Genomic DNA, 25,368 nt, shown 5'->3' with positions numbered 1-25,368 from the left:
CTCCCGCCAGCCCTCTGCCCTGCCAGCCCTCCTCTCCTGCCAGCCCTTTGCCCTGCCAGCCCTCCTCTCCCGCCAGCCCTCTACCAGTGCTGAGGGCACAAGCATTGCTTTCCTCACCAAAGATTCAACGAGCACCAGCTTTGATGTGTTCCTAAGCTAACAGTCATTGAGCTACTCTAGAATTTTTAATTCAGACTGAATAAATTAATTTAAAACTCTAAAAACAGGCACAGAGACTAAAGCCAGGAACCTTGGAGGTCAAACTCATGAGTTTAGAGGTTTTCCCCTCTTTGCAGAAGCAGGATAAACTGTGTAGTTTCACCGACTTCTGTGTACTTGTAATGTCAACAAATGAGTTTTATTCAGATATTAGTAAGAAGAAGAGCCCGCACTCAACCTCAGTTCATTCTGCCTCCCACTGGTCCCCGCACTGACCATTCCCCTCAGCATCTCCTCTCTTCTGTCTCCTGTGGAGAGCCCCAGCCCCAGAAGAGCCTCAGCTGGGCACTGCGGCCATGTGCCAGGCACAACAAACGCATGATGCATGGGCCAAGGGATGTGTGTGGACTCAGCACAAGCATGTGCACACACACGCTCCTTATTACAGCAGAAGGCTTCTAGCGGGTAAACTGAGTCAGGAAAGATCTGGCAACTCAAAAGAGCAAAACAAGATGTGCAACTTGCCCTCTGCCCCTCCTCTTGGGTTTAGTGAGTGTCAAATGCCTGATGGTCGCCGAGGGAATGGAAGTGTTGACACAGGGCCCTTCCCCTCTTGCACAAATACCTGAGGGTCTGGGGGAACAAAGAACAGGCCAGGGCGCTGCAGCAGTCTCTGGCCGGCTCAGGACCTGCCAGCGAGGGCCTAGGTGTGGGGGGCCAGAGTGGAGCTGTCGCTCAGGTGCAGCGTCTTCCCAGGGAGGGAGTGTCCTACCAAGGTCCAGAGTTATCAATAGTTATGAAAAGTGCATAGAACCAGTGGAGGAATGAACACACAGATAATATAACATAGTAAAAATATTAAAACTAATGATTGTGTGATTGTGACCAAGTCAGAGATGGCCTAAGCATTAAGAAAAAGTCAACAGCACAGATATTGAAGTTAATAAAGAATAAAATCTACAAGAATATTACTCTGAATTCAAATGCACATTTTTTTTAAAAAAGAAATCAATTTGTGACCCCAAATAAAGCAATGCAAGCAGCAAATGCTCTGTCCTCTGCCTTCTGGGTTGCGACAGCTCAGAGCGGGTTCTGACAACATGTTGTGCTGAGAACCAGGCTGCCCTAGGCTGGGCCCTGCTCACCAGGCATGCGAATATCTTCAGGTGAGCGGAAGAAAGGAGACCGACTTAAATGGAGTCCAGGCGCAGGCGCATTACTTCCCCTTGCTCCTCGTGGCCTCTCCACCTGCTTCACCAAGGCTGCCAAGCTCCCTGCCCCAAACCACCCACCTCCTTTCCTCATCGTCATCAGCCACCCCAGTGTGAGAAGCTCAACAGCCCTCAGGAATATGGCCTTTAACACCCACTAACTCACAGAAAGCCGCATCTGAAAAACATGTTGGTTGATTTCTCCCTTTAATCTTCTACTGCTTTCTAAGAAGGCATATAAATTGTGAGCACCGTCTGTTTCCTGAGCTGAGTGTTTGTCTGAGAGACATAAGCAGGAAAAGCTAATTGGGTGTGGGGGCACATGCCTGTAATCCCATCACTCAGGAAGCTGAGGCAGGAGGATCACCATGAATTTGAGGCCGACCTGGGCGACATAGTGAATTCAAGGCCAGTCTATACTAAATAGAGAGATTCTGTCTCAAAAAGAAAAAAGAGGGAGATGTGGAGGTGCCAAAGGCCACAAGAGGCAGGAGCTGAAGCTGCAGGAAGCACAGAGGTGGTGGCTCGAATCAGGAACTCAGCAGGAACACAGACGACCTCTGCATGCCTCCCAACCCCAGGGCTTACCCCAGGGGACTTCATAATTGCTTACTTTGTGTGTTAGACTGTCCAGGATCTGCCCTGAAAACAAGTCTGTATTTTTTTCTTGACTTTTCATAGTTTTTCTCTATTTCTGCCCACTCAAATTTGTAGCCAGTTGAACAAAGTCTACTCCCTCCATGAGAAGTAATAGAAATTCTCAAGTAGTAGAAAACAACCTGCAGGTCTCTGGCAATGGCTGCCCAGGAGCACCACCCTCTCTGGATTTTCACTCCTTGCTTAGTGATTGGAAGACCACCTTCCTTCAGCTCAGTTCCACCCACGTAGTTGTCACATGGTAGGGGAAATCCCCATTGCTTTTCAAGATATGTTTGATTAGGTGACAAGCTCCCCTACCCCCATGCTTCCTACGTGAGAGTCAAGATTCTCCTATCAAAGACCCTTTTCCCTACACTCGCAAGAGCTAATTGTTAAATCTCAGGGATTTTGTGAGCCATGTGTCAAAATAACCACTAAAAAGTAAACAACATGTACTTAAACGATATCAACAGCAAGGGATGACATAAATATTCAAAAGCCATTGCTTCTTTAATAGTTCACTGTATCTTGGCACTATGTGGCTCTTGCAGTTGTACCAGTTTCATCTATGACACATTCTCTTCCCCACTCTGCACTTAGTAATCAGCTTGGCAGCAGCCACAGCGAGGTATTTACACCATGGGTATTGGCAAATGCTACAAGTCAGGGCTTGACTTGTTTTTGTCATGTCTCAGAAAGGGATAGCGAAAATGTTAATCATGCAGATGAAACAAAAGACTGTGCTGTGTCCACAGCCATCACGTGCAGAAGCAGCACCCCCACAACAGGATACTCCTCCCGCATTATAAACCCCCTAATTCAGTAGTCACTCACGTCCCTGATGATTGAGTGAACACACTGTCTTACTCACTCCTGTAAAAAAATCAAATAATATTCATGCTGAAATTACATTCATTTACAAAGGTGAACGAGGAATACAAGTTTGGCAAACACCAGCTGAAGCCATGATATGAATCAATGGCCATTTTTATTATTGTGTGAAAATTGTGTCACCCATCAGTGTAATTTATAATAAACTTATAAAATGTATGACTATGCGTGTACACACATGCATCCCCTGCTCAAACCCCAGTAAGGTGTTAAACATTAACCAGCAACTCCATGTATGCTTTCTGCTGCTCTTGTGCTGGGATGTATTCTCCTGCCCTTTCAGACCTGCTCCCACACCCTCGGCCTTCCACAAAACAATGCTCACTGATACGCCCATCAACAGGCTGCTATAGGTTTGCCTGTCAAAAGGGCTCAGAGAATGGAAGGAAATCCTCTGCATGTCATAAGCCCCTGTGAGGGCTCCCTTGCCTGGCTTCACAAGCTCACTTAGATCAGCCCGGCAGCTGTGTGGATGGCACCCCATCGGCACTGCCATTCTTAGCTCTGCTTGGGCGCCTCAGAGAGATAAACACCTTTAAACGAGAGCAAAGCCTGACTGAGTTCTACAGAGAGTATTGCCAAGAGATCTAGTGTTTTGAACTTCCAAAAGTTTCATGACATTCAAATGTAGCCTTCTACTAAAAGCCCTCGTGGCTAAGTGAGATAGTTAAAAATATTTGAAAATACAAGTTGGTTTTGTCCCACCAGTAATTAACTGGTTAATTACTCCCCATCAGTTTACTTTTAAATTTTCGTGGGGGATCAAGTTTGATTTTGAAATTCCAATAGAAACAACAATTCCGTTGACTCAACGGGAGGATAAAAGCGCTGTCTTAGCAAAAACTTTTTAGAAAGGAAGTCTCTTAATTCTTCTCCGGGCCATCATGAAAACAAGCATGATTAAAGTGATTGTTATTCTTCAAACTCAGTGAACATAATGGATTCTATAATCTTCACTGAAGCTTACCACCAAATGAGTGGCTTTTTTTTTTTAAACTTCACACACTCTCCAACTCAGGATACCCTGTTGCAAAGGATTTCCTGTAATTCTCTGGAATATGCAATAGAAGAACACAGAATTTAAATTTCTGAAACTACACAATTTAATTCAATCACTTCTCTTCAAATACTTAAGTCAGGCAGAAAACATTATTTTCCAAGTTCTTGATTTTCTTTCTAAATTTCTCAATGATACATAAATCATACTTTCCTTAATTTATAACTTGTCTGAATTCTAGCATGTCAGCATTTAATGATTTTGCTGTCACAGCAGACCTAGAATACGGCAGCCACAATCATTTCTCTCATCCATCTGTTCAGTACAAATGTGGAGCCCTCTTAGCCAGTGTCTGATTCTTATGCCTCTTTGTCAGATGAGCAAATCTTTACAAGACACTCAGCTGAAGGAGTCACGCGGTCCACAACGGTTTTCAGGTGTTTCTTGTTGTCGCCAAGAATGAGTGACAGACTAAAAAGACCAGAATCTTTAGTCGTTTCCGCTTCAGAAAAGAATGCTGTGAATCATCAGTAAACAGCCCTTGCCAAAATGAAGTGCTTGCTGGAAATCCCCAGTTGTTAATTAAATACTACTGGTACAAATATTTATTTGTCCTTAGCTGGGGCATCCTGCCAGAAGGTCAGCATTTTAGATGCGGCTTTGTCCTCTCAGAGAACACCCTAGCAGTCAGGTGCTTTAGGAAACAACAAGTACCCTAGCTCTGTGAGGCACAAAAGCGGTACAGTCCAGTGACACTAGCCATAGGCACTGGTGGCCTCTGGACTGCCACACACTGGATGACCCCTTCTTCTTCTCTTACCCAGTGATCTATCCCTTATGTCGCCACTCTTTGCCTCTGTAGTAATATTGCATTCAATTTTAATGGGGCATTTGGCTGCCTATTATGAAGGTGACATCGCAAGGTAGCATAGGATGATCTTGGGCCCCTACTTGTGCAGAGCCACCTACTAGCCCTGGACCTACACAGACCTAAGAGTAAAAGGTTAATTTCTGTCTGGATTTTCCTCCCTTGCAATTCTAACTCATGACTTCAATCATGCTAGAGCAGAGACCTGGGTCAGACCTGGGTATACTGGTCCCCATCCTGCCATTGATGACCTAGGTGTCTCTGGACAGGTCATCTAAACGTTTTATGTCTCTCTGAAGTGGGAATGGCAGCCAGCACTCAGGAAGTGTGTGAAGCTGGGTGTGGTGCACATCTATAATCTCAAAAGAGAACTGCAAGGCCAGAGGCAAAGCTCCATGGTCTACCCTCTCCTCTCCACCACTCTCACTTCCCTGCATACCTGCTTCCTCTGCCATCCTCCTTACTCCCTTAGGGAGATTAAGAATTTTAAACCCGCCCCCTTTTTTATTACTAGGTACTGCCTTCACACTGAGCTACATCCTAGTCCATTGGTTGATTGATTGATTGATTGACTGACTGAGACAGGGCCTCACTAAATCACTAAATTACCCAGGAGAGGCCTAAAATTCTCCTGCCTCAGCCTTCCAGAGTGCTAAGCTTACAAGCATGCACCACACCTGTACAGTAGGCATCACTCATCATAATCTCTCTTAAGTCTGATCCTTCTTACAAGAAATCCTAACCTGTGAGAATTTACATTTGCTTATTTTGTTACAGGAATTTATGTAAATGTCAATTGCAAGATTTTCATTGAGAAGATTTAGAAGTCTGAAGGGGCTCTGATAGGAGAGAAAGAAACAAAGCAGATGACAGCTCTCCCGGGGTGAAGGAGGCCAAGGGAGAGGCAGCCAACTGCTCTGGACTGTCCTTCGGGGTCTGTTTGAGGGTTGGGCACAACCAGATCATGCGAGAGAGGGCTCTCAGTGGAGGCTGTGTACAATGCTATCAGGGTTGGGTCGAGTGCTCAGCAGCCCTTTGAAGGCAGGGCTTTGCAAGGGTTTAGGTTATCCAAAGCTTGACTTCTCTCGAATACCAGTTAACTGATCTCAGGCCGAAGTACAATCTTGGAAATACAAAGTAACTCCTTCAAATCATGCAGTCAGAAAGACATCGCTACACACTAGGTGCTTGATGGAGAGGAAAAACATCTTGTAGCTGAGCTTGTTATGAGAAATGATTTGTCAATGTGCTCCTGGTAAGACTGGCTATGACCTTAAAATGTATCAAGGAGCCCGAAGAACCTGGCAGGGTCTCACTTGGAGATGAGTCTACAGTATAAGCTAGCCATTCTTTTGGGAGTATTTAGGACTAGAAATCTAATTTTAGAGAGGTGATCAAATACCCCAAATATATTGGTCAGCACAAAATCTGATTTTTCAAATAAACTGATTTTCTACATTGTGTACTCAAAAGTGAAGGCAGATCTTTAACTATTTCTTTAAATCTCCTTAATAAGAGCAAAAGCACTTCAGACTAGTTCTCAGAGGGGCAATGCACTGACCAGAAGTACAGCTACCATACTGTTTTTCTATTCCACAGAAGACCACAGCAAAGGTGGGAAACACTAGAGTCAGGTTGCAGGGGCAGGAGGCTTGGAGGGTACCACTCTTGGGGGACAGCTTCCACTGGGCAACCACTAGCCCCCAACCAATCGTTCCTTCTGTCTTGGGAACTCTTGCCTTGGGAGTTGTCAGAAATGGTGCCTTGGAGACAAGAGAGAACCCACACATGTCCATTTAGCTATAGCCAAAGGCCACACACTGGATAACACTTTATGTACTATTCCTACATGTTCATATAGCTATGGATGAAGAAAAAGCTAGCAGATAGTAGAGTTCACAGCCAAAAGAGAGTACATCCAACTCTACAAGTAAGAACCATGTGAACTTCATTCCTTGGTCAAGGAGGGAAGCACAGGTAGGATTTCAAACTCCTCTGAGTCACGAGTGTTGGTCCCAGGCAGTATCCCAATGCGGAACTCTGGAGGTATCTCCTCCCCAGAAGATAGGGTGTATGTTCTATGAGCCTCACACACAGGACAGAGCTTTGCCCCAGCTTGTTATGAACCAAGAGAGCTTTCTTTTATTAGTTCAAGATCATAATCACCATTTGCATTTTTTAAGGAGCTGTCTTCCAAAAATAAACTTTTAGAATCTAACCCATTCATCCACTCATTTAAGTACCATGGTGCCTATTATGTACTAGGGAGGTAGCAGTAAACAAAACAAACAAAACCCCCCCAAAAAAAAACAAAAACAAAATCCTGCTTTAACAGGATTTTATTTGGTCTACTAACAGAATAAGAGTTTATTTCAAGGGATTATGGGTTTTTTTTCATGGCATGTACTGTATAATGGTAATTTAAAAAAGTTCCTTATCATCTAGAAATACACTTTGAAGTATTTGTGGGAAAAAAATAACATGATATTGTGATTTGCTTTGTTTTGGGTGGTGGAGGTGCCAGAGACTGGATTTAGGGCCTCAATGCTCTACCACTGAGTTAAGCCCCCAGCCCTGAACACTGATTTTAATACTCCAAAGCGGGGAGGGCATAAGGAAGGGAACAGATGAAATAAGACTTGCAACACACCTATCACTACTGAATCTTGAATATGGGTACATGAGGGATTTCATTACACCGTTTTCTTTACTGATGTCTGTTTGGACATTTCTTTAATTAGAAGATGAATTCCTCCCTCTGAGGAATTTTGAAAGATAACAAACAAGCAGTGATTTATGGTGTATCAGATGACAGAAGGTAGGTCAGAGGTGGGTACAGGAATAAAAGTTTTCTACATGGGTGTGATATTTATGTTACACATATATAAATGTAAGACATGGGTGGGTTGATATTTATGTAACTGAATAAAATGTGAACTAAAGGATACCTGGTTGAGTGAGAAGGATGGTTACATTTTGAGAGTTATGAAAGGTGTTTTGAAGAAATTTTCATGAGAGCTAATTCACTTTTTCTGTTAGAACTCAGTTCTGAAAGCATGTTAAAGAATGACTATATTTATCTCATTACAACCTCAGGACTTTGGCATTATTTCACCATCTGTAAGATCATGCCTGGGGTGTAAAGAGCTGAACAGCTTGTCCAAGGCAGTGTAAGTTCTAAGTTGTGGAACCCAGTTGGGATCTTGGAAGCCTGGCTCTGGAGTTGACGTGTTTAACTGTCATAGCACAGGGCTTATTTCAGTGGACAAGAAACATCTGGAACAGTGAAAGGTAGACTTAAAGAAAGTAGTGACATTTTATTTCTGGGTTTGTCACACACACTAAGTCCTGTGCTGTGGGACACTGTGGACACAGGGCAGAACATGAAGGAGCCAGGTGAGTGGAGTGGAGGGAAGACGGGCTCAGGGCAGTGAGGAAGGTCTCGTGGTTAGAAAGCATCAGAGAGCTGACTCTCCAGCAAGGGCCCAGGTTGATCGCCCAAGGAGGCTGCTTCAAAACACAGTGTGAAGGCAAGAATAGGGGAGGGGTGGAGTCACAGGGGAGCTTCTTGGTTACTTCTGCTCCTTTCCTTCTACCATCATTACCACAACCACCACTGCATCCTTTCCATCACTATCAACACTACCAATACCACTACCATCAGCACCAATAAGCTCAACATCATCACTACCACCAACACCACGGTCACTACCACCATCAGTATCACCATTATCAATACCACTGCCACCACCATCACCACCACTATTATCACTATCACCATCACAACTATCACTACTACCAACACCTACAACTTCATAACCACCACCACCAGTATCACCACTACCAATACCATTACCACCACCATCAGCCACAAGAATCCCACCATCACCATGGCTGTCACCATGACCACCACCATTACCCCTACCACTATCATCACCACTTTGTCCACCAACACCACCAATAAGAACACCCACCATCCACCCTTGGTGGTAGACATGGAGGTGATGTGGAGCAGGGAAGTAAAAAAAGCAAGACAGTGAGGCTCCACTCTCTCAGCAATAATGGTCCAGGCAGAGGACATGAAAGCAAAGCGTACCTGGAGCCTGGAGTACCTGGGCCAACAAAGAGCCAGAGAGCTGATGATGCTCAGCACATACAAGGAGAAAAGTAAGACAGGAGCTGAGATGACGATCGGGCAGGGTCACTCAGGGAGGGTCTTGCGGACTGTTTCACAGCCTTCCTCTGGACTCTGAATGAGATGGGTAGCCACACAGGAGGCTACCCCAGCTAACAAAAGAACAAGCTCACTCTGATTGCTCAGTGGAGAACAGACAGGAAGGGCAAGACAGAAGCAGGGAGCTCAGTTAGGAACCCAGGAGGAGGCACCAAGCCAGAGGAAGGTAGCACTGCAGTGGACCGAGTGGGAACAGTGAAGACAGAGAAGTTGTAACAGGATGTTTTAGAGGCCGTCTGCAGACCTTATGGATGGATTGCATCTAAAGGATGAGAAGGGACAGGACCTGGGAAGGTCAAAAGGACTAATAAAGGGTTTTTTTTTTTTTTTTAATCTTTTCCCTAAGTTCTATTATCAACCTTCCCTTTGGGCTAAACCAACAGAAGAAGTCTCTGTTAAGATGTTAAGATGCATTCAATTATACTCTGGGAGGCTGAGGCAGGAGGATAACAAGTTCAAGCCCAGCCTTGGCAACTTAGTGACTTAGTGAGAAACCATCAAGCTTTTTAAAATTAAAAACTGAGAAAGGGAATAGGGAGGTAGCTCCATTTTACAAGATAATATTCCATATCCTCCTGCCTCCTCAGCCACGGCCGCCGCCATCTTGGAGAGGTTTCATTCAAACTCGGAGGTAGCTCCATGGAAAAGATTTTTATATATACATAAAAATCAGATACATATTTATATATACATTATATTTAATTATAAAATTATATAAATTATGCATAAAATATAGATAGATATAAATTCACTTAAATAAGCATATATAAGTCACATTTGTGCTCAGCAACTCTTCTACTGGTTTCAGCGAGAGATTAGGATTCAAAAGGAAGACAAGGTGGCAGAAGAAGTGAGTATGAACAAGGGGCCACCTAAGAACTCACTGCCCACCAAGCAGACCAGGCAGGAAAGGGAAGGCAAGTGCTTGCGGCGACCACTGAATTGCAGTGCTATTAACTCAGAATTGGAAAAGGAGGGGGAGAGAAAACAACTTCAGGAAGTTGGAGGCCGGTCTGGAAGTGGAGATTAAGAGTCTGAATCTGGGCGGGTGACATTGTGTCAGCTGTGCAAAAGCCAGAGAGATAAATCCCAGAAGGAATCAGAGTGGGAGTGGACGGCACAGACCTGCCGACTCATCGTTTTTCTCTTGATTCAATTTGAAACACAATAGGGTTTCACTGTTTGAGCCAAAACATTTACAACAGAATAGTCTATGAGATGTGTCATTTGGTTATTTTCTAATTGGCACAGTAACAAAAACTAGACTGCCACAGTCTATTCCCTTTTCATGTGAAGGGGTCCTTCAGCAACTTAATAAACTAAATTTATAAGTCACCAAGCCATTAATGTACACTTAGCATTCCACAATGTGGTCTAACTATGCATTTTTTTTTTTCTCCAGTCAGAGTTGAATTCTCAGTATGAGACTAACAAGCACAGACTTCCTAAGCTGCTGCATATATTTCTAGGCTGGTCATCTAACATGAAGGCTTTCACCCAGAACCGACACACTAGCATTGGACACTGCATGTGCATCTTGCCTGACAGTGCAAATGGAGAACTGGACCCAAATTCAAGCCTACAACTGATTCAAGGTCAACCATGTGACCTTAATCTCCAGTGGAAACAGATGGATGAGTATTGTACATGCCAGGAGACTTGCATCTTCCCACGAAAGCCAGTGTCCTGTCTCCACATAGAAAGGGGCGCGCCCAGTGCCATGGGCTGCAATGGGTAATCCTGCCTGGGAAAGCACGAGAGCCCTTCAGGTGGTCTGGAATATCAGAAAGACTTCTGGCCCTACATTTTCTCTGACAGTTGCTTCTATTCCAGAATAAACAAGATCCCTAATGAGTCTCCAAGTTCACAATAAAGCAGGAAAAGTCAGGTGAGAAACACAGAACACCACATTAACTACAAGCCCATGCAACTTTTAAACCAAGAGAGCTACTGGGCTCCATGACAGAAAATCATCTGATGAAAAACATTTCCAAAAGAAACCTTTACAAAGTGTTAGCTCGGAGCCCTTTAGGATTTCCCTAGAATTGTTTCTTCCAGTCCCTCTCTTTCTTCTTTCTTTCCTCTTTATTCTCATTTAAATATTTAGCTACATACTCTATTTCCTCAATTCATTTCTGAAAACAGATTTTTTTTCCCCAGGAGGAGGCTTAGATTTCTTAAAGCTAATTTTAACCAGCAAGGGGAAAAAGTTATTTTGTCCTGACTTAATCTCAAGGAACTTGGAGTCAAGGGAGGGCCAACAGCTAAATGGCCATTAAGCCAACAGCTAATTGGCCAGTGCATGAGCACTGGAGGAGAGGTCATGGAGTGCCCAGGAGCCCAGAGGAGGGCATTCGATTATGTGCATGTGTAGGAGGCGAGCTCTCCCACCCTGGCTTCACAGACAGCATCACCCACAGCCACATGTCCCTGGGCACTTTGCAAAGGAGAGGGCAACAGAAGCAAAATATGGAGATGCGTATGCAGGTAGGACATAGCAAGTAACAGTGGTGACCCGTGCCTTAACCTCACCAATTCCTTCTGCCTGAGGTGCAGTCACTAATGTGTACTTCTGAATCAACTTTTTACTATCTCCTGTGCTACTATTCTCCTCTTTTCCACTGAAGATACCTGTTTCTAGAAGTCTCTAGTATAGTTCCTTGCACAACAGTCCAAGTAGTAATTGAGCATTAATAGGACTATGTTACTCTGCTTTAAAATCCTTGGCATCATGCTTGGAGCCATGGCAAAACCCTTGACATTAGAAAAATCTACAAAATCCAGACCCTGCTTTCTTCTCCTACTTTATCTCCTGCCCCTGATTCTGTGAGATCATGGAGTTTACTTCTCTCTCAAGTCTTCCATAGTTACCTTGTCCTCTTTCTAGAATGTTCTTTTCTCCTCTCTCCTGATCACTCTTCACTATTCAGACTGTGCCTCAGAAGTTACCTATGCTGTAGCTTACATCTGGAATTTTCCTGCTGTAGTTTGGGTTAGCATCCCCCAGCGCTTCTTGTGCTAAAGGCCTGGTGAAATCCTGAGGAGGCAGGACCTGTGCAAGAAGTGAGGTCCCTGGCAGTGTGCCCTAGCATGGGATACTGCAGCCCCAGCCCCTTCCTCTCTCTGCTTCTCAGTGGCAATAGCAGGAAGAGTTTCTCTTTTCATGCAGTCTCACCACGACACACTGCCTTGCCACAGGCCCAAAGGCATAGGGCCAAACTGCTCAGGGACTGGAGCCTCTGAAACTGTGCACACAATAAGCCCTTTCCCTTGACAAGCTGATCATGGTTACAGTACAGAAAGCTGCCTAACTTCTCAGGTAGGCCTTCCTGACTACCTGGAGAATCCAGTGCTGTCCAACTCCATCCACCGCCTTGCTGGATTCTCCTTAAAATGCTGTTGCAGAAAGTTTCCTCTTCACTCCAGGGTTAGTCTGTTTTATTCACCACTGCACCCCCAGAACTTACAAGAGTATATTTATTTCTTTTTAGGCCTTTTTTTTTTTTTTTGCGGAACCAGGGATTGAACTCAAGCCCTTGAGCTTTCCAGGGAAGCACTTATTCCACTGAGCCATCTCCCCGGTTAAAATTAGTTTAAAAAGCCTTTTTTTTTTTTTTTTTGAGTATATTTATTAACTGAACTGATTTAACCTGAATTTTCAGCATAATGAACATAGTGTTGCTATGACAGTTAAACAAAAACAAACAAAGAAACACAAATTTTCTCTATCCCTCTCTTTTCATTGACTTTTGTCTGGGAAACTTAAGGCCCTTCTTATAACATCTAGGTAGCTTTTCTACATCCTTTTATGCTACTGTTTCAATTCTTTAATAACAGAGCATAAAACTTTAGTGTGAGACTCAGCAAACACAGATAGCCACTACTTATCAAGGACTTACTGTGTACTAACTCTTATTCATACCTTATGGTTTAAACCTCATAACAACTTTATTACAGTTTTATTCTCAGTTTAGAAAGGATTTTCGAGTAAATTCTAAATGATACATAGATTGCTAATTCCACCTTCATCCCATGTTTCAACTCTAAGTATTCAGGCATTAGAAAAACAAACTTATCTTTTATATGCATACCACTTTTTCTTTAACCAATATTCTGGAAAAAACCTTTGAATTAGGAGCACAATTAATAAACAATAGTTTCCAAATGTTGCCAACTATATTTTCTGTATATATTAGTAATCTAAAACTAAGGATTTGAATAGCTATTGCTAAGCTATTATATCTTTAGCTAGTACACAATTGCACTCTCTCTCTTATTTCTGTTTTTTTTTTTTTTTTTTTTTAGAACCAGGGATTGAACTCAGGCCCTTGCGCTTGCCAGGCAAGTGCTTATTCTACTGAGCTATCTCCCTGGCCCCCCTTATTTCTATAAGACATTAGGAACACGTCTCTGTTACCCCCCTAGTCAGAAATTTATTAGTCTCTAGCACTGGATTGGATGGTACTACACCTTGCCTTGACCCATGACCCAGAAGAAAGCAGAGAGTCTCCTCTTGCTTCTCACAGGCATTCTATATTTTGAAATCAGGGCAATTGTGCAGTTCATCACAACTTAATTTTTTGAACTTCATAACATTTGCTTCCATTTCAGGTGAGTTCTAAAAGGAACCAAAGAACAGGGATGCTTCATAATAATGACACTTTGGGAGCCATCAGAATTCTAGGCTGCAGTGCTTCATAGTGACAGGCATACCCGTGGGCTCCATACAACACAGCCACCATTATTTTTGCACGACTTCCTTTGCTATATTAGTTTCCAAGGCCAGATATCAGAAAAGACTGTGATTAAGTAGAATACTTACAGCCAAACCTACACATTGAGCTGCTAAGGAAGGGGGTTAGCGTTCATAAATATTTTATACAGAGACAAAAAGAGGAAAGAAAGCCAAGACCACCAAGATTTTCCTCCCCAACTAGGTTCCGAAAGTTTCCAAATAGGTCCCAAAGTGCTCTCCCTGCAGAGCCATTGCTAATCAGCTGCTTGCGGCACCCATTTCCTGCCTGTCCCCAGGCCAGCTTATTACCCTTACAGCTCCACCCCTCTTTATTCTTTATCAAGCACCTCCCTAAAAAATGCTCATATATAATGGGAAAGGCCTAAAATAATGGGGGGGAGACATTTCTCTTACAAAATGAACTTTCAAAGACTCCATCGCCTCCAGTAGCTTCCCCCATCACCTACCTAGCAATCCTAAAGTCTTGATTCAGAACAACTCATGCTCCATTATGTATGTGTTTAGAACTTTCCAATTTTAAAAAGCATAAGACACCTGAATATTTAAACCGTAAGGTATTCTAGAACAGCACCCATGTTCTCCTTTGAGGCAGCTATAATATGTTAGTACAACACAGATACTTAAACTAATAACAGGCTTACATGGTTCCAGGGAACAAACACAGGATCGTATACTTATGCCTCCGATTACAGTTTTCCTCCCCCTCGGCACATCAGAGAAGCGCCAGTGTCAGAGTCTGAAGATTGTCTGTAATCACATAGGCTCGGAGAGCTGAGCTCTGATGCTAAGGGATCTTCCCTCCTTCCAGGGGCCCCACCTCTTCACCACTCCTCCCCACCATGACCAACTTTCTCATCACAGGCTGGAGACAGCCCTAAATCACTGTGAGGAGGGCTGCACTGTGGTTAACCTGCATCCCTGGAATGCCTCACAGTGACTTCTTTGCATCTACTTGTTTCCATGGATTCTTATTACGGCTGGAGTTGGTGTCTGATCTGAAGACCCCCTGAAACACGAGGGCCTTTAATCACATGGAAAAGCAGAGAGAGGAGGAAGAGGTGGCTGAAGAAGGGACAAGTTTGCCCTTTGCTTCCTCCTTGGCCTGGTGTGGGCGCTAATCAGCTGTCAGGGTGCAGGAAGGAGACTTTGCACTGGCTTTAGGAGCCAAGTTGGGAGAAGGCGGGTGGAGCTAACAAATTGCCCAAAAGAACAGAAGGAAGGACAGGCTCAGCATGTGCAAACAGCCAGCCTGCCTCCTGGCCTACAGAGCTAGGGGCTAAGAGACCCATGGAAACGAAAGTCCAAGCAACATGCAGCACACCTGACCACAGCAAGAAGGTGCCAAGCATTGTCCAAACTCACACTGAGTCATCCAGAAAAGGAGTTATCCAAAGAGAAAAGAGGGTGGGAGAGCCAGAAGAAGAAAGCAACAGAGTAGAGTGAAGAACAAAGGTCTCGACCAGGATTTAGAGTTTAGAGGGCAGTCAGGAAAACAAACACTGCAGAGTATATTACTCCTCATGGGGGTGGGGTGGGAGGCTGGGGTGGAAGATACTGGAAAAGAAGTAAGTGGGAAGACGGGTACATGAATGTGAAGCCACCCCAAACCACTGTCAGAATGGACACCGACTTTGGTCAGGATGGCTAGTGCCCTGCGGTAGGGAGGAGAGGAGTATTTACATTTCATTAAATCTAGCAAACAGGAGGAAGTAAGCCTGAAGCGATGGCCTTCATTGCTCCTTGGAAGGTCTATCTATGTGCAACAGGGATTCACATATCTTTGCAGACAGCTGCCAAAAGGAATCATCCAGCTGCAAAAGCTGATCAACCTCACACTACACAAGTTAAGTGTAGGTCAAATCCACATGAACAGGATTCGCCGATACACTTCAGTCACACTAAAATGAGTGTTTTAAACTATATCAAATCATTTTACATACTACATTACTATTTTTCTGTTTGCCTGGTACAAATCAATAATCCAGAGCTAAAAAAAAAAGGAAAGAATCAGTTACAATGCAAAGCATTATAGCAGGATCTTGTATGCAATTATAGAGGAAACACTCATTTATTCAATGGATATTTTTAAGCACAGATAAAAAACGCATTTCGCTGATGCTAAGATGCACATTTTTCACAACTTTGAGATTCATCCATTTACCACAGTAGCTGGCATCAATATTACTGACAGTACTTCTTTGTTAGTGGTACATTTAAAAAGGTGTATTTTGGGCTGGAGATGTAGCCAAATGGTACTGAACACTAGCCTCGAGAGCCTGAGTTTAATCTCTAGCACCATTTCTTGAAAAAGGTGATTTCAAAGGTATCTTGCCACTGATGAAACAGGAGCTGATCAATACCATCACAGCCTGAGTTCAAGAGTTGCCTCCTCCACAGGATCACTGGGCCACCAATCAAAGGCAGCCCATCCATCGTTCTGATTCTTTCATCTTATTGATCACTTTCTATGGAGACCAGAGCTCTTGTGTTGGTCAGGCATTATTCTAGGCATAGTAAGTTGTCAGTAAATGACTAGAGGTGAATAAAAGCTAGCATTCATTGAGCAATTACTACATGTCAGACATTGAAGAAAATCTTATTTACTGTTGGGAATTAAGAGGTCAGTCTTATCATCTACCTTAAAGATGGGGCAGCTTCAGTAAGTAGATGAAGAAGCCAGGAGGTTCTCCTACCCTTGGATGAGACTGTCTATCAGCAGGGAATAACTACATATTTTTTAATAAGTGGAAGTATCTGTATCTCTTCCTGTTTAGATGAGCAAGCACTCTAGGAAGTAGAAGGGTATTAATCTTTGCATGGAAGGATCCTAACACAGGTGAAAGACAGCACAGTCCACCTAGAAGCTGTAAGTTATGTTGACCAGGAGGGACACGGGGATTGCTTTAGGAGGTGCTAGGAGATGGGTGGCATGAGGACCTTGGTACTCTGCTTGGGGACTTGGTCTTCACTTTATGTACAACTACCAATGATAAGTTTCCACAGGCTGTGACAGTTAAGCTGGACTGCCAATTTGACCAACTTGAGAGATGCCAAAGAGACAAGATACACACACTTCTGAATGTGTCTGGGTAGATCATGGAGGTGTGACTTTGGGGTCCTTAGTCCCTTACTCTATCCTTTCTAGTACTGTTTCCCTGCTCTACTTCCTGGCCACCATGAACTAAGTACTTTCACTTAATCAAGCCTGTCCACCAAGATTTTTCTGTGTTGGTACCAGCATACCATGGATTGAATTCCCTGAAATCATGAGCTTAACTGAACCTTTCCTCCTTCGAATTACAAGTACCACGTATTATGTCCCAGCAACAAGAAAACTGACAAATACAGTGGCTTTTTATTCCAACCCAACCAAATTTCTCCTTATTCAACAATCATTTTTTTGTGTGTGAACTGCTTGCTATGTCCAACACAGACTTCCTGTCCCAGTGTGAAAAGAAAATACACAAGAGTGATTGAGAAAAGGGAGTGGAGGTCTTGATTACAGATCACATAGTAAACACCAAGTTAACTCAGATGGCATCTATGAATTTTATCATTTTGGGTCTCCATGAAAATCATAAAGGACATTACAAATACGGACTATTTCATCTAAAAGTTAGCAAACCAAAGCCTCAGGCCTAACTCAGCCTGTGGCCTGTATTTGTTTGGTCAATGAAAATGTTGGTCTTTATCTTTTATTTATTTATTTATGTTTGTTTGTTTGTCCATTGGTTTGTTTGGGACAAGGTCTCAATACCCAACCCAAGGTGACCTTGAATTCACTACGTAGCCCAGACTAGTCTCTAATTTGTGGTGATCCTCCTGCCTCAGTCTTCCTGATGCTGGGATTATAGGCATCCCCCACCACCCCCCGCCAGTCTTATATTTTTAAAGAGTTGTAAACAAACAAAATTCTCCCAAGTCAAAGGTATAGACAGAGGTCAACTTGACCACAATCCCTAAAACACCCACAGACTGACTTTTTATAGGATGAAGTCTGCCGCCTCTGCCTCCAGGACTTCTCTCCTGAGTCCTCCTTCATGCTTACCAGTCACGGACTACTTAAATTGCACTAAATGTGACTAGAAACACAGAAAACAAGAGCAATGTACCACTTCAACTCTGGCAGCCCATTTCTTGCCATGATGCTTTGGATAAAATGATTCTTTTTTTTTTTCTTCCATAATTTTGTTGAGAAACAAATAGCATGAGACAGTTTCAAATCAAATTGGTAGGACAGTTTCAATAATTAACACATTGCATACTCTCTTCCTAGTGGTTATTTGCTGTACAAGATGCGGACATGATATCCTATTTATAAACGCTATTAGAACAAATCCCTCTATTCATTAAGAGAATGTAACTATATATCTAAATAAAATGATTCTTATGAGGAAGCCAAAGTTTGATCATGCGATCCACTTTTTTGATGATTTTAAAAGGTTTTTTTTTTTTTTTCCTATATGGCAAATTCTGGCCAACTGCAGTAACGGTTTGACCTTCCCGGTGCTGGTGATAAGAGGCTTCTGTAGACTCCACAGCACCCTGGTTATTAAAGCTTAACCAAAACAACTCCCTTAATTAAAGACCCAGTTAAAACCCTGACTCTCCTCCATCTGATTATTACAAGTGGGCGAAGCTGGAATTTAAAAGAAAAATTTAATGTTAGATTCATTAACAATCTGGGAGTTGTCTTTCCTCTAGGATTATATGGGGAGGAAGAAAGAAGAGGGGGTTATGAATCTGTGCAACCAGCAGGCCTCAGCTTTGCATCAAACATTAATTCAGTGCATCATCCTTCATGGAGGAGGAGGAGCAGGTAGCTTCCAGGACCCCTGAGGCTACCACAATCTGCAAATGTTCAAGTTCCTAATATAAAGAGATGTAGTATTTGCTCAGAACCTAAATGCGTATCTTCCCATACACTTTAAACTCATCTCTACATCACTTATGACACCTAATACACTGTAAATGCTATACATAGATGTTATCTTGCATTGTTTAGGGAATTATGACATGAAAAACACCTCTACATGTTCAGTACAGATGCAACCTCCTTTTTCAGATATTTTCACTCCACAGTGGGTTGTATCCCGGGAGCAAAACTGACAGACTTGAACCCTGGGACCCAGAACCATATAGGAGGTCACCGTCACCTGTACTTACCAAAGGAAGACGGTGAAGTTTGGAAGTTTTTACTTGACTCCTAGCTCATTAGAAAAAAATCTGTTGATAATGTTATGTGTACAGATTGAAAAGATACTCAGACTCTAACATGAAAACTATTCTAGGCATTCAGTCAACTTAATCACTAGCACTAGAATCACCCAGGCATACAAGGGATGATAGAAAAAAATGGTGCATGCTTAAATTCAACATATATATATATATATATATATATATATATTACAGTAAAAGACACATGGCCACGATTCCCATTCAGAATACTCCTCCTTCATTGGAATAAATTTATTTCATCATTATTGCTGTTCTCTGAAACAGTTCTGGAAGTTATCTCTCGTGAATGCCTCTGGTTGTGTTGTGGCTGTCTTGGTGTCCTGAACTGATAAAATATTTACTGTTCATGGTCATTTTGGCTTTACGAAAGAGCCGGAAATCCCATGGTGCCAGATCTGGTGAATAAGGTGGACAAGGGCACTGTAGTGTTTTTTACACACCTGCTTTTCTGTTGTTCAATGGCATCTGAGCAGCATTTACTGTATTTTTGATCACACTTCATGAAAGAGGAACTGCTTCAGAAAGAGGCAAGAATAATGGGATAAATATGTTGAAGTAAGGAGGAGTATCTATACTGACAAAGATCTACAAAATGCAGTACAGGGCTTCAAGGTAAATCTTAAAGGGATTTGACTGACCTTGTAGATACAAAAGTTACATTTCTTGTTATATAGGTCTTGCTTTATCTTGGTCTTAACCATCCAGCAGAAAAGTATAAAAATGAAGTATAAAAAGTAAAGCCATATTAATATGCTGAGCTGTAAAAGGCTCAAGTCAACAACTTCTGACATTGCCAGTCCTACGGATAACTCACGACTATTATGGACTACTGGACTATATCGGAATATTTTGCTGAATTCACCACCTACAATATTTAAATGACAATGTAACACTCCTTTGACAAAACCAAACAAAAAGAGGGGGTATAAATGAAGGACTATTTTGTATCTCTATATACAGAATAGTTAGGATAGATACTTTCTCTTAATTCAATGAGAAGAAAGATTTGTACTAATAGTGTTTGGACAGGATATCATGTCTGCATCTTGTACTATGAATAACCACTATGAAGACAACAGTATGTAATATATCAATTATTGAAACTGTCCTACTAACCTGTTTTGCAACTGTCTCATTGCTATTTGCTTCTCAATAAAATTAATTTAAAAAGGAGGAGTATCTGGAGGGGGATTTGCAATAGATCAGTATATGTCTTTATAATAAAATTATTTATTTAAATGTTCACTCTACATTTTCATCATAGTACTTGGTACCCTGCAGCCCAGCAAGTCTGCAATAAACCTGATGTCCCCTGCCAGGGCTGTGTATTCAAATACATAAAAATGTATTTCAAGCATCCTTATTGAGCTATCTGTTGCTTTGTAACAGTATGGGAGATATAAAGAGGACTATGGGGTCGTCTTTTAGTTGCACAGAGTTGGCTCTTCGGCCGGGAGTTCTGCTTGGCACTCATGTTCAGGGCTCTGAATAGCCAGGTGAACTCAGGTTAGCTTTTCATTTCACAAAGATTGATGTCCCCTGGGAGGGGACATTAATATCTGAGAATCTGCAATGCAAAGGTATAAGGTTAAAGAATCTCGGTCCACAAAGAGTTTCCATTTCCATCTCTGCCTGAATACATGAATATTTTGCATTAGAAATCATACTTTCCTAAGGCAAATGAGAAAATGATTTTTTTTCTTAAAGAGTGAACTATTATATTTCACTAAAAATGTTTCCAGCTGGGCATGGTGGAAACACTCAACCCTACAACTCTAGCACTCAAGAAGCCGAGACAGGAGAATCACTGAGAGTTCCAGGCCAGCCTGGGCTCCATAGGAAAACCCTGTCTCAAAGACAAAACAAGCAAACAAAGCAAGAAAAAAAAGTATGTTTCCATGCAACCATCACTTGGAAGTATGCTATTTGGAGGAAAGAGAAGTGAACCTTAGTTCAATTACAGCTCTGTCAAAAGAGAATGTTTAACTTCCAACAAAAAATCTCTCCCTCCTGGGACACAGTCTATTGACAACAATCATCTTCAAAGCACACCATATGCAGCACTTCATAAGGATTATTTCATTTAATCCCCAGCACAACTTTGGAGGAAAGGGTCATTCTTTCTGAAATTCAGAGAAAAAATAAGGAAAGGTGAGAAAACTCAAGAGAGAGTGACCAACTGCTATGGTTCTTTTTCTTAATTATAAAATAATTCACATCTTAACAATTCCCTCAAAAGGTCAAGGTCTCCAAGCTAATGAGATGCAGAGGCAAGCTCCAGACACAGGTGGGCAAACCTCAGAGCGCTTGCTCTTAACATGTGTGCTCTGTAAATCTTTAAGAGGTAAGGGGCTGGCCTAGCTCACCCTGGAGTCATACCAGTTTTAAAAGTCCAGGGATGTAATGGTCCCTGCAGGAGGATTAAAGGATAACAACCCTTTGAAAAACCAACTTCTAGCAATGGCAGTGGGAGAAAACCATAAAAACTGGGCAGCAGCAGCATTAGAAATCAGAACATAGATTCAGAAATTGCTTTTAGTTTACTATGAACTCAAAAAGTTTAAGGCTATTCAGATTTCTCATAGAAATCTGAGATCAGATCAGAGTCTAAATCATTAAAGCTGAATTAAACCACTGAAAAAAGAATCACAGTCTGAATGCATAAAAAAATAGTACCGGCTATTCTTGGTTTTAAAGAATTACATGGCTTCTTTTTCTGTTGAAAAAAAAAAGTTATCACTTACCTTCTTTGAACTACAGCTCAAAATCATTCATGGAAATGCATAAACCTAGTAATGATCATCTGTATGGAAGATACTTCAAAGGAGTTGTGCCCTTGGAAAGAAGAAGGGGTGCAAGAAAGTTCTCCCAGGAAGAGCAGAGTTGGGGCACGGATCTGACAGCTGTTCCATGCTCACTTTACTGTGTCTTTTAGCAGCCAGCTTTGGGGAGCTGCGACACCAAGGGGATGGGAGGTCATGCAGTTGTTGCTGCCTGTGACTCATTTAAGCAGGAAGCCAGGGAGGTGGGAGAACGCTTGGGGACGAGAAGTTCTTCTGGTTAAGGTTTAGTGGCTTGGACACAGGAAATCAGATAGGACTAAAAGTCAAGTCAGAGACCGGAGAGGCTAGACTCAAAGAATCTAAAGGGTCAACCGCCAACCCATCCATTTTGTTCAGAAGTCTTAAATATTGGAGAAGAAATAAATACAACTCAGAAGGGGGATGTGTGTGGGGCTCTAGAAACTGTCCAGTTCACACACACTTCCACAGCAGTGAGGAATAGAGCCACCAACGGGGCTTGTTCAGATCCCACCTGGTAAAACCAAAGTAATGTTTTTACAGCACTTTAATAAAAATCTCAAATGGATCAGTTCTTTGAAAGTTTGCCAACTACAGAAACAGGGATCCACAACACGCTGATTGCTAACTACTCACAGCATTATGTGATCTAGGCCTGGGAGTCCTTTAAGTTACAAGTTAACATCCTGATCTCCTAGTGTAAGTATCAAGCACAAAATATTTCCATGTTCTATCTGTCCCAATTCCCCAAGCCTCCTCCCACTGAGCCAGAAATGGACCTTGTCTTTTAAGAGGGATGGATGCCTGAGTAGGTTTTCAGGATACTCATGCTCAGTGGCTTCCAAAAATAACATGCAGTAGCGCGGGCCATCTGAGAGCGGTACAAAGCCAGCGCCGCCAAGGACCAGAACTTAGTGAAACACCGGCTTCCCACACAAGAAGCCACCAGCACATTAGAAATGATCTCGCTCACTGTTCCCCACTGTTCCCCACGAACCAAGCGAAACAACAGCTTAATGGCCATTTCCTCACCGGAGCCAGCCTGCTGGGGCTTCTGGCTTAGGAACAGGACGCCGCCTCGGACACAAAGGGGCCTCGGGCATCCCCGCGCTCTGCCGCCCTCGGGAGCTGCAGTTCACTCTGGGTCGCACCCGTCTGACGCCAGCTCTCTCCCCCACTCACCCCTTAAACACTGCTTCTCTGCGGAGCTGCGGCACCAACGCGAGGGGCTGTAGAGGCGAGGAAGCCCAGCTCGCCTATTTCACCGCGGGTGACCCGGCAGGAGGGACCCCGGCAAACACGGTCGTTGGGGGGTTGGCTCACGGTGGTAAGCCGTGGGGTCCCCTTGTTGGACCGTTCCGTTGGAGTTGGGGTGAGGGTGACACTCAGGTGCGGGCGCACAGAAAGTGCTCGGAGCGGCCGCGAGCCCGGCGGCGCTGTGCAGAGGAGAGGAGTGGGGGCGTGGGGAGGGGTTCCTGCGTGGGGCTCCCGGAGCAGTGGACAGCACCGCACTGACCCGGTCCCCGCGGCGCGGCGCTCCCAAGCACCCTCTGCCTGTGACCAGGGGGAGCGCGCGGGGCACTCCGGGCCGCCACCAAGCTCCGCCCGGCCCCACCTGCGGATCGGGGTCGCCCCACCTGCAGATCTGAGGTCCCAAGGTGTCCGCGTCCCATCCCTGAAGCAGCCCAGACAACGCTTACCCGAGAGGGGCGGCTCCCAGGGCTGGCGGGTCCGGCGGGCGGAGAGGTGCGCTTAGCCGGCGCGGGCGCCGGGCCGTGCGCTCGCCCCGACTTCCTCTTCCTTGCCGGCTCGCGAGCCCCTCGGCCGCGCCCGCCGCCCCTCCCCGCGCTCCAGCGCCGCTCCCCGACGCGGGTCGTCCCGCCTCCTCGGGCGCTGCGGGCGACCAGGTGGAGGAGGAGGGAGCCCCGAGAAAGAAAGAAGAGATTAAGCCCTTGGCCATGTCTCTGGAGCTGTGCCAAAGAGAGCAGTCAAATTACAGCCTGGGGGGGGGGGGGTCCTTAAAAGAAAAAATCCCTGCTACTGTTTTCGCAGACGCATCAGTTTTCTTTATTTTTCTGGGTCTTGGAGATGTAGCTTTCCCTTGGACTTGATCATTTCCTACATGAGTTCTTTAAAATAATTTAGGCAGTTGCTCTTAATCAGCATTCTAGTTAGAATGAGGTCATAACGGGTAAAAGGAGGCGAAGCTCCTGGTTTATTTTCAGGCCTCGTTACCTTAATCACCTCGGTTAATGTGCCGAACGACCTTTGCTTAGAGAAAGTAAAAGTGGAAAAGGAGGACGGCAAAGAACAACCTTGGCGATAGCAAGGGAGGTGTTGAAAGGCACCGGGCCTGCAGTAAAAGGATGAGTTCAGTCAGAAAGGTGCCCAGGGGTGAAGTCATTTCTTGATGCTGCCAAGCCACTATCAGGCTTGTGTATGGTTTCCTTTCGGATTAGGCGCATATGGGAGGCACTTACTTGTTTCCAGACCTTCCGTTCAGCAGTTCCTAACCTGTGGCCCTGAGCGAACTGAGTTAAACTCTTTGCCTCTTTCCTCTCACCTATGAAATAGGGCTGTGGATGGTACTGCCTACCTAAGAGAGCTCCTACCTGTGATTGAAATAAGATAATGTGCATGAAAGATTAGGAAACTGCCCAGCACCTAATAAAGCCTGGATAAATGTTAACTATTATTGTTTTGGAATTTCCCCTTTTGACTTCAAGCATGTACATAATTGTGGAAATTATAACAAAGATTTGCAACAAAATGAGGTTTTGCATGCAGGAAGCCTGGCTACCCAGTGTCACAATTCTGTCCTCTACAACGTGAAGTTCATGTTCTGTTTGACAAGGATTCTGAGTTTCCAGAACTGACTCATAGTATGTGATGCTCTGGGGCTAGGCTATGCTCACAGTGCATTTGCAGCGGTTGATTTGCGGTGGGACTAAAGGAGATATTTGGCATCCTCAAAGCATCGCCTTGGTTGGTCTTTCATTAGCCCTGTTAGGTGACAGGACAGGTGCTGACTTCCTCAACTATGACCTTTCCAGGTTTCTGGAGGGCACATAAAACCACTTGTGCTACCATCTCTCTATGCTGTTATTTGCGATAGAAATGGGCAACAACAGTACCTGACTCCTGAACAGCATGTTTTGTGGAATAGTAGGGTAGTTCCCCCACCCCATCCACAGTTTCAGTTTCCATGGTGCCTGTTCCTAGAGGTCAACACTAGTTTGAAAATATCAAATGGAAATTTTTTTGGAAATAAAAACTTCATAAGTTCTAAATTGCATGCCATTCTCAGTAGCATAATGAGATCCCTTGCTATCCTGCCCCTAGGGATGTGAATCTTTCTTTTGTCCGTTGTATCCTGGCTGTATACACTACCTACCCGTTAGTCATTAGGAACCATTTTGTTTCTGAGATTGTCGTGGTGCAGTACTGCAGTGCTTGGTTTCAAGTATCTTGCAGTGTATTTAATGATGGCCCCAAACACCAAGGGGAGTGATTCTGGCAATTTCATTGCAGTATATTGATACAGTTGTTCTGCTTTATATTTAGTTATTATTGC

General features: G+C 43.7%; 1 protein-coding gene across 2 annotated transcripts in view; it reads right to left on the bottom strand.

The window, feature by feature from the left end:
- Plekhg1 (pleckstrin homology and RhoGEF domain containing G1) overlaps positions 1 to 23,742 on the bottom strand; it is a 227,751-nt gene extending 204,009 nt beyond the window's left edge. The window contains exon 1 of one of the 2 annotated variants that reach the window (XM_023706250.1): positions 23,495 to 23,742. The gene's annotated coding sequence lies outside the window, so the exon portion shown is untranslated. The other variant, XM_023706251.1, reaches the window with a different exon arrangement.
- Positions 23,743 to 25,368: the final 1,626 nt, after the last annotated feature.

This window comes from Octodon degus, unplaced genomic scaffold (genome assembly GCF_000260255.1).
Source record: "Octodon degus isolate 3935 unplaced genomic scaffold, OctDeg1.0 scaffold00246, whole genome shotgun sequence".
NCBI lineage: Eukaryota > Metazoa > Chordata > Mammalia > Rodentia > Octodontidae > Octodon > Octodon degus.
This window is presented reverse-complemented; position numbering and strand designations above follow the sequence as displayed.